Genomic DNA, 10,000 nt, shown 5'->3' on the forward strand with positions numbered 1-10,000 from the left:
GTCTTTCCTCGTAAGTTAAATTTCTGAGCCCATGTATCATTTTGGTCATTCTCCTCTGTACTGACTCTAGTGAATTTATATCCCTTCTATAGGACGGAAACCCAAAGTGTATCACCTCTACACATCTATGCCAAGTCCTAGCAATGAAACACTCCCCATTTGGATTTACACCATTTATGCTGACCCGCTGGTTTCTGTCATTGATCTAAACTATCCATTCAAACACTTTTCCTCCTATGCCATGGGCTTTTACTTTATTTAGTAGTTTTTGGTGGGACACCTAGTCCAACGCTTTGCTAAACTCAAGGTAAAAATAACATTGTAACTATTACTATTATCTGACGTCTTGCATATTTTAGTGTAAAAAGACAAAGGAATAGTCACACATGATTTGGAGAAACCATGCTGTGAGTCACGAATCAAGTTATGACTCTTGATGTGATCTCTGACTCTAATAGTTGTTAAGAACATTCGAATCACATTAAATAACATAAATATAAAATTCCTTTGAATTAGGATTATTGATAGATCACATATACATAAAAAAAAATTGTAGTGGCAAGATTCAGTTATTTAAAAAACAAAATTCTACAGGGATCTCAAGTCTGTGAAAGTATGAAGGATTTGATATATATATATATTTTTTTTTTTTTCAGAAAATGGCACGGTCGGCGTGGACCAACGCAGCTCTCCTATTGGTCGCTGCCCTTGCCTCGTCGTCGCACTACGGCGGCGTCATGGCAGCTGAAGTGAAGCCTCACAACATTGTCTTCATCTTAGGCGACGACATTGGTGAGGACATTAGAGTGAGAACATATCTTCTATGCAGAAGAACGGGTGGAAGTCAATAACAGCACTATGGCGTGCACGCGCGCACACACACACACACACACACACACACACACACACACACACACACACACACACACACACACACACACACACACACACACACACACACACACACACACACACACACACACACACACACACACACACACACACACACACACACACACACACACACACACACACACACACACACACACACACAGCTTTCCCCACAAAGTGGTGAATGTATGGAACAAACTGGACGAAATGACGGTGTGTGCAAAAATCATACACGAATTTAAGAACAATTTAGACACTGCGAAATGCAGAGACGGGGCACCACGAGCGTAGATCCCCTTCCCGTAAGGTACAATTAGGTAAATACAACTAGATAAATACACACACGCACATAGAGGCTCAACGGTGCAGCGGTACCGTTCTCGACGCCTAATTCAGCGATCCGACTTCGAGTCCCACCCAGGTCTGAAAATTTTGGAACATGTGGGCCTTCCTGGGTTTACGATTCTTCGGTTGTATAAGTTGATGACAACAAACATAACTTTTACCTCCGTCTTTCCGTAACTACTGGTTTAACTCTGTTTACTGTTCCCTTCTATGGTTTTGTATTTCTTCTTTCACTTTCAACTTTCCATCACTGTCTTAAGTATGTCTTTCACCATATCTTTCTGTAGGAAATAATTTTTCTTTATGGGGTGAATTAACAGAGGTATTTTTTTTTCTTCTTTTCTTCCCAAATAATATTGCACTTGGTTTGTCAATTTACACCAAGGGACTCCCCACTTGGATCCTCAATCCGCCCCCTACGCCACCTCTGCACCGACGTCACGAGCTTCTTCATCCAATAATTTTTACTGTTACAATTAACTGCCTCCCTTAAGGGCGTGACTTAATTCCCGTGAACCAATCAATTTTTCTCCTTCTCCACCCTTTCTCCAATCAGACTATTACAACGTATTAAGAAATACTGCTTACACAAGCAATCACGATATCGATGCATGACTGGCTTAGTTTACATATTGTCACATCAGCATTAAAATCTGGCTATTGTTTACCAAACATCCTACTCATAGAAATGAAATTCTCGCCACCTACTCCTCTATCTACCTTACTTGTCTACCTTTATCTACCAGCCTCTTACAATAACCCTTTTCAACCAAACCTAACCTAACCTAATCTTTATTCCACTGTTGATATTCGGCGCACTGGGGTGACAATTCTTCAGATGGGATCTCATGGAGTGACGGTTCTTCATGTGGGCGTTCTGGGGTGACAATTCTTCATGTGACACAAAATTTGAGCATCGCTGCATGTGAGCCGGCACCTCGCTCTCCTAGACAAAGAGTTTGTGTGTGTATGCATGTGTGCGTGTGTGTGTGGGTGTTTGTATGTTTGCGTGTGTGTGTGTATGTGTGTGGGGGGGTCACAGCATTACTATAGATCGGACCATATAGTATATGATCTCTGGGCTCTCATACGGAAGGGAATAGAATTCGATCACGAGTACAGCACGTTATCCAAGACCGTGGTGAATCATACACACATACACATACACATATGTCCGGTGACGTAACACATGCCAGACACTGCTTTAAAAGCAAAACAAATAATTGACGGCAGTATGGTACTTTTAAAAAATAAATAAATACATAGATAAACTAAACTATTAATGAAACGAATAATAGTGATGATAAAAGTCAAGAAAGTCGTCCCAGAAGGAGAGTGGATTCCCACAAATATTTTCATTTTATTCTTTTCTATTTCATTTCTTTGTATCTTTTCTTTTGTTTTCTCTGCTTCTTTATTTACCTCTCTATTCACTGAATTATTTTGTTTTCTTGTGTTTCTTTATTCATTTGTTCATTTACTTGTTAATATTTATTCATCTATGTATTTATTTAGAAGAAACCAGACTACACAGAGAATGAGGAAAAGGATGACCCGAATGACAGAGAATCTCGAACTGGGAGGCAATGTAAAGAAAAATAAATAAACGAATAAAGAACAATGATAATGATGATAATAATGATAATAATAATAATAATAATAATAATAATAATGATAATAATAATAATAATAATAATAATAATAATAATAATAATAATAATAATAATAATAATAATAATAATAATAATAATAATAATAATAATGATAATAATAATAATAATAATAATAATAATAATAATAATAATAATAATAATAATAATAATGATAATAATAATAATGATAATAATAATAATAATAATAAATAATAATAATAATAATAATAATAATAATAATAATAATAATAATAATAATAATGATAATAATAATAACAACAACAATAATAACAACAATAATAACAACAATAACAACAACAACAACAACAACAACAATAATAATAATAATAAAATAATGATAATAATAATAATAATAATAATAATAATAATAATAATAATAATAATAATAATATTGATAATAATAATAATAACAATAATGATAATAATAATAACAATAATGATAATAATAATGATAACTATAATAATAACAATAATAATAATAATAATAATAATAATAATAATAATGATAATGATAATAATAATAATAATAATAATAATAATAACAATAATAATAATAATAATAATGACAATAATAACAATAGTAAAAATAGTAATAATAATAATAATAATGATGATAATAATAATAACAATAATGATAATAATAATAATAATAATAATAATAATAATAATAATAATAATAATAATAATAATAATAATAATAATAATAATAATAATAATAATAATAATAATAATAATAGTAATAATGATAATAATAGAAATAATAATAATTATAATAATTATAATAATACTACTAATACTAATAATAATAATAACAATACTACTACTACTACTACTACTAATACTACTAATAATAATAATAATAATAATAATAATAATAATAATAATAATAATAATGATAATAATAATAATAATAATAATAATAATAATAATAATGATAATAATAACAACAACAATAAAAACATAAACAAAATAAAAAACAACAACAACATCAATACCAATCATTTGTTTATCTATTTTGATAAGGTTGGAACGAGGTGCCGTGGAACAACCCGAAGGTGCTCATGCCCAACCTGTACAGCTTGTACAACTCGAGCGTCCAGCTGCCGCAGTATTACGCTCACCCGATGTGCTCGCCCTCACGCGCCGCCTTCCTCACGGGTCTCTACGCCCACAAGACCGGCAGACAGGTGACAGCCTAGATTCCGCCTAGTTGCCAGTCGCAGGCTGTGTTGGTTAGCAAGTGCTAGAGGAGGAACAGGGCTCAGCCAGAAGCGAGGGCAATCTTGATTAACAGCAAGGGAGGATGGTGGCAGAGATGTGGGAGGTAGCAAAGAAGGAAGATGAGGACATAGGCTAAACAAATAGATAGATAAATGAATGGATGATCAACTGAATGATTAAATTATATAAGAATAATGATAATAGATAAAATATAAATTAGAATCTACCATGGTTAATGATAATACGATAATATGTAACTAACTTTTAACTAACTCAGCGGCTTGTCCTGGTCGAGTCCGAACCAACTGGACTCACCGTGAACCACACTCTGCTGTCCCAAAAGCTCAAGGACCTCGGCTACGCGACGCACCTCGTCGGCAAGTAGGTGTCTCCAAATCCCCTTCCCTTACTTCCTCCTCCGTCCTCTTTCCCGACTAAGGGTTAACCCCTAAAGACACCAACTTTTTCTTTTTCACATCCAAAAATGAGCTACGAGTGTTTAACATAGCTTGTATTGAGATTGTATTTATCTAGTTGTATCTTACGGCACGGGGAGCAACGCTCGTGGTTATCCCGTCTTTGTATCTCGCCATGTCTAATTTGCTCTTAAATTCGTGCATTGTTTTTGCACACACTATTGTTTCGTCTAGTATGTTCCATACATCCACCATTCTGTGGGGAAAGCTGTTCTTTTTCAGGTCTCTTCTATAACTGTCCTTTTTGAGCTTCCTCCCATGTCCTCTTCTATTTCTTTATCAAGGACCTCGATACCTCTCATAATTCTGTAGATCGTCAACAAGTCACCTCTTTCTCTTGTTTGTTCCAGAGTCGGCAATGCTAGCTTTGACAATCCCTCTTCATATGACAGTTTTGATAGTGTTGGGGACATCTTCGTAGTTGCTCTCTGGATTCTCTCAATTTTCCTTATATTCTTTTTAGTAATGAGTGACCATAGTGTCACTGAGTACTCCAAATTATTAGTGTAATTAGTATTTTCTTTACCATTTCTTCATCCAAGTAAGTAAAAGCCACTTTTATTGACCTTAGCAAGTTATAGGTTTCTCCGACAGTTTTGTTTATTTGTTTGTCAGGGGACATATCCTCTGTGATTACTTCCAGGTCATTTTCAGATCCCCACCCATAAAAAAAAAAAAAAAAAAAAAAAAAAAAAAAAAAAAAAAAAAAATATCTGACATAGACCCACTCAACATGGACATCCATAACTCTTCCTACCCTTCTCCTGGATACCACTACAGAGTCCATTAACCTCTTCAATACGAGTCAAATATCCACATGCACATTAGGCTGCCAGATGTATGATGATGCATCACAAAACGTGCATTATAGAATATAAAGTTACAACTGTTATATTCATTCTCTTTCACCCAGAATGTTAAACCATAGAATACGTCATCAAGCCTATTCACAGACTAAGGGGGTAACTCAGTTACAACTACAAAATAAATATAATTAGAATTCCGAAGCCAACATCCTCCTATACCCGCTCACCCATCATGACACCTACGTAGGTTTCATCGTATGCTAAGAGTTAAAGTCTTATCAACCACACTTTCATCCACCACCGTCTCCCATATGTACTTATGCTTGACCTTTTTCCTACAACTGTGTTAGCTTTCACCAACTGTCTTTCTAAACACATGTCCACCATTAACTGTCAACTATTATTCTTACCTGACACTTCACACCTCCCAACCACTTCGTCTATTGGTTCCTCCCCTACTCTAGCATTAAGATCTCCCCATACTACTATATTCACATTCCTTCCAAAACTCTCTACAAACTCATTTGAATCTATCCAAAAAGACTCCCTTTCCTCTACACTCTTCTCACTACCAGGCCAATATGTGCTTACAGTCACCCACATCTTTCTTCCTAATTTCACCTTCAACCACATTAACCTTGAAAAAAAAAAATTCACTCCACCACATGCTTACCTATTTCTTCATTTACTAGTATAGCCACCCCTTCCTTCCCTCATCCTCTCATCACTCACAACACCCTCCCCACTACACTCCCAAAATCAATCTCATCCCTCTCTTTCAACTTTGTTTCACTTTATGCCAACACATCCATCTTAAAACACATTAAAAGACCTAAACATTAGGGTACTAGTTGGAAAACTCCTTCCAGACCCTTTTATCCCTTGACTTCTCATTGGAATGTACCCGTTAGATTACAGGTCCAATCACTCCGTCTTCTTTACCCTACTACAGGGTGGGAGTTAGGAGAAAATGGGAAAATATATTCAGAAAAGAGGTACAGGACAGTATTAAGAGAGGGGGGCAGCATATCAGAGACAGTCGCAGTATAATAAAGTAGCATAATTTCTCTATGAGTAGATAATTCCTTTATCACAGACTCTGGTTCGTAGGGGTGCCCCATATAGACCCTAAATTATCAGCTGCATGTTACTGAGCAGATTTAACCGTACAATAACTTGCAGTCAGATGAGAATGATAACATCTCCAGATGGGAATGTTAACGATAAAATAGAATATGATTGAAAATACAACCAAATGCAGTGAAACAAAACAAAATACAAAATAAAAGAAACCATAAGATCAAATTAAACAAGAATGAAATATTATATAAAACAAAATCAAATTAGATACACGATGAGATTGAAAACAAAATAACATTAGATTAAAACAACAATTTGTCATTGCATCACAGGTGGCATCTGGGCTTTTGCGATGTGGCCTACACGCCGCTGCATCGAGGCTACGACACGCACTATGGCTTCTATGCCTATGGCGAGCACTACTACACGCACGAGACCATGGGATGTAAGTCTGCTACCAGATGCACTTCGTATATCAGAATCAGGGCAAGATGGTTACACCTGTCACCATATTCTAGTTATTAAACCCTCTCTTCAATGGAGAAGTGATGTGTCATTTGAGCTGCATTCAATATTCACAATCAACAGTTATCTTTTTTAAAGTGGAACCAGATTTCTTTAAATCATACATTACATTAATGTAACTTGTTATTCCTTGACAAATTCGATCGACTTGTACCCTAATGGAACTAATTAGGTTTATATATATATGTACATATGTATATATATATATATATATATATATATATATATATATATATATATATATATATATATATATATATACACACATCCACCAGGTGGTGAGGTAAGCACAGAAAACGTTTTTTATTCCTTAACGCGTTATCACATTGGGCTGTTTTCTTTCCTACTGTTGGAATATGTTTGCAATCTGCAGCTTTCGGGAAGGACCTAATATGCTGTAGGAAAACAATTTCTCTCCACCATATATCTCATTCTGGTGTTTTTTTTTTTTTTTTTTTGAGAAAAAAATAATTTGCCATAGTGATTTTACGACAGAAAAACTTATGGAGATGGGCAGTACTGCCGATTAATCAGAGATTGGATGAAAAATAATCCAGTGTGGTAAGCTCTTTACCAGGATGAAACTCAAGGGAATGAATACTCGCGTTTTCTGTGTTCACCTCACCGAACTCCCATTTCTCTCTCCCGAACTTCACACCTGCATCGCCTTTACAGACGAGTCCCCGATAGGCTTTGACTTTAGGGACCAAGATCGAGTGGCCTGGGAAACAAAGGGGAGCTACTCAGAGGTGAGTCACGTGTTTCTCTACAATAGCGTTTCCCAACCTCATCCGACCCTAAGGGCACCTCTGTGGTCAGGTCTGAGCATTCCAGCACGCCCGTAACTAATATCTTATTACCAAAAGGACAAAGGAAAGTAAATGTATGATTAGTTTCCCAGCACCCCCAGAGGGTACTAGTACTCCAGGTTGGGAAATGATGCTCTACAATGACTTGATGTTTGGCCAAGGTTGAGGCCTTTCTACTGCACAGTCAGAATATGATGAAAATAGTTAATAGCCGCGCTTATAAATAGACATATGGCTCGACGGTGCAGTGGTACAGTTCTTGATCACTAATTCAGCTATCCTAGTTCGAATCTCGCCCATGAGGTGTGTGCGTGTAAATCAGAAAAAAGAGTCATTTTGTAAAGAGCTGTGCAGTCTGGCTTCATTCAAATTTTTCTTTTTAACCCTTCTTTTCAATCAGGCATGAACCACGTTTTCACTAAAAATACTATGGGCTGCAAGCCTAGTAAGAATAGTTTAGATATTTATGTAATCAGGCTAAAAGGAATAGTTTAAGTAATCTCATTTGGATGCATTTTGCAAAATCCTGTCTCAATCAGAAACTCCTCCAAGGACGTTATCGGTCATCTGCCAGCCTTAGACTTCCATGATATCCATAAAACTATCTTTCAAAACAAAAACAAAAATAAATAAATAAATAAACAAATTTGATAGAAAATAAATAAACAGGTAAACAAACAAATCAAATGATAAAATAAGAATAAAAATTAAGTCTGATTTGAATATACGGATGTTTTCATTCCAGTTTTTGTTTGCGGACCGCACAGAGCATCTGCTACGGAACGCGAAGGTAGAGGGGAAACCCTTCTTCCTGCATTTGGCTTCTCAAAACATCCATTTACCATTTGAGGTAAAACACAGCAGAGAGCTTGACATTTTTTTCATACATATCTAAAATTTCGGGTGTATACACCCTTCTCTAGAAATATTACCTCCTGTGTTCTTTCATACCCCTATGTATATAGTTTTCAATGTGGACTACTTTGAGGTAATGCCATCTATTGAGGTTTTATGGCATGAATGTTGAATTAAACTAGACTTCTGGTATCATCCAAGTCCTGTTGGATCGATTCTTCTAATGACCCGCTCCTGGGAGCTATCATTGATCGTATGCACGGTATCCTTTTGCACAGGTTCCCGAAGTCTACGAAGATCTGTACCCGGACATTGACTATCAGATGGACAGGCTCAGATACGGCATGCTGTCGGCCCTGGATGACACGATCGGAAAGGTTGTACGCACGTTGAAGGAAGAAGGGCTCTATGACAACACAGTCATTATGTTCTCGTCAGACAACGGAGCGGAGTTGGGAGATTTACGTAAGACATTTATCTATAGGGTTGCATTGTAGGGAACGTGCGTCCATCTTGCGACATGTCTCTAATGTATGGGACTCTCTCATCCCAACTGGGTATTTTGCCTCTGTCCAGATGGCAACACTCCGCTGCGTGGATACAAGTGGAGCTCTTTCGAAGGTGGAACCCGCGTACCCGCCCTCATCCACTCTCCACTTCTGGGCCTGGAGCCAAGAGTCCATAGAGGGATATTCCACATCACAGACTGGTTCAACACCATTCTCGACATAGCCATGGAGGGGGAGGAGATGTCTGCAGACGAGCTACACCATAACGACGGGTTTTCTCAGTGGAGTGCCCTGAAGAACGGCGCACCGTCACCGCGAAATCACTTCATCTATAACCTTGATGTTGTCAACGAAAAACCCAAAGGGGCTATCAGGTAGGTATGCACCTCGCGTCCTCTGCGATGCTGAGTTTAAAAAACCTACAGATGGACCCTTTCTTTGCTTTTTTTATCCATCTTTTATCTATTCATTAGATATGACAGCTCATGTCATGTTTTTGCAGGCGGGATAACTTCAAGTATGTCACTGGTGAGGTTGGAGCTCCCGATATTGGAATACATGGCCCATGGCTCTTCAACTTGGATGGTGAGTTCGCACGTGTATTTCTATGATTGCCTTCCATATTTGTTCTTGGAAATCTTGTAAAAAACTTGAACCAAGGTTGTGGGAGTTGAGGGTGAGATGGTAATTGAACGCAAACAGTTATGTGTTATTATAACATCCTTTACATGTCCTTTTCGTTACTGACAACATACCGTTGGTGTGCCCTTCCCCCCCAAAAAAAAAAAAAAAAAAATTATGAGGACCCAA

The 10,000-nt window shown here is 36.8% G+C and overlaps 1 protein-coding gene across 1 annotated transcript in view; it reads left to right on the forward strand.

Annotated features, from left to right (window-relative positions):
* LOC143024924 (arylsulfatase I-like) overlaps nucleotides 1-10,000 on the forward strand; it is a 31,900-nt gene that overhangs the window by 21,476 nt on the left and 424 nt on the right. The window lies entirely within an intron of this gene.

The sequence above is a fragment of the Oratosquilla oratoria genome, chromosome 4 (assembly GCF_046742065.1).
Source record: "Oratosquilla oratoria isolate Oo_2021 chromosome 4, ASM4674206v1, whole genome shotgun sequence".
In the NCBI taxonomy this organism is placed as follows: domain Eukaryota; kingdom Metazoa; phylum Arthropoda; class Malacostraca; order Stomatopoda; family Squillidae; genus Oratosquilla; species Oratosquilla oratoria.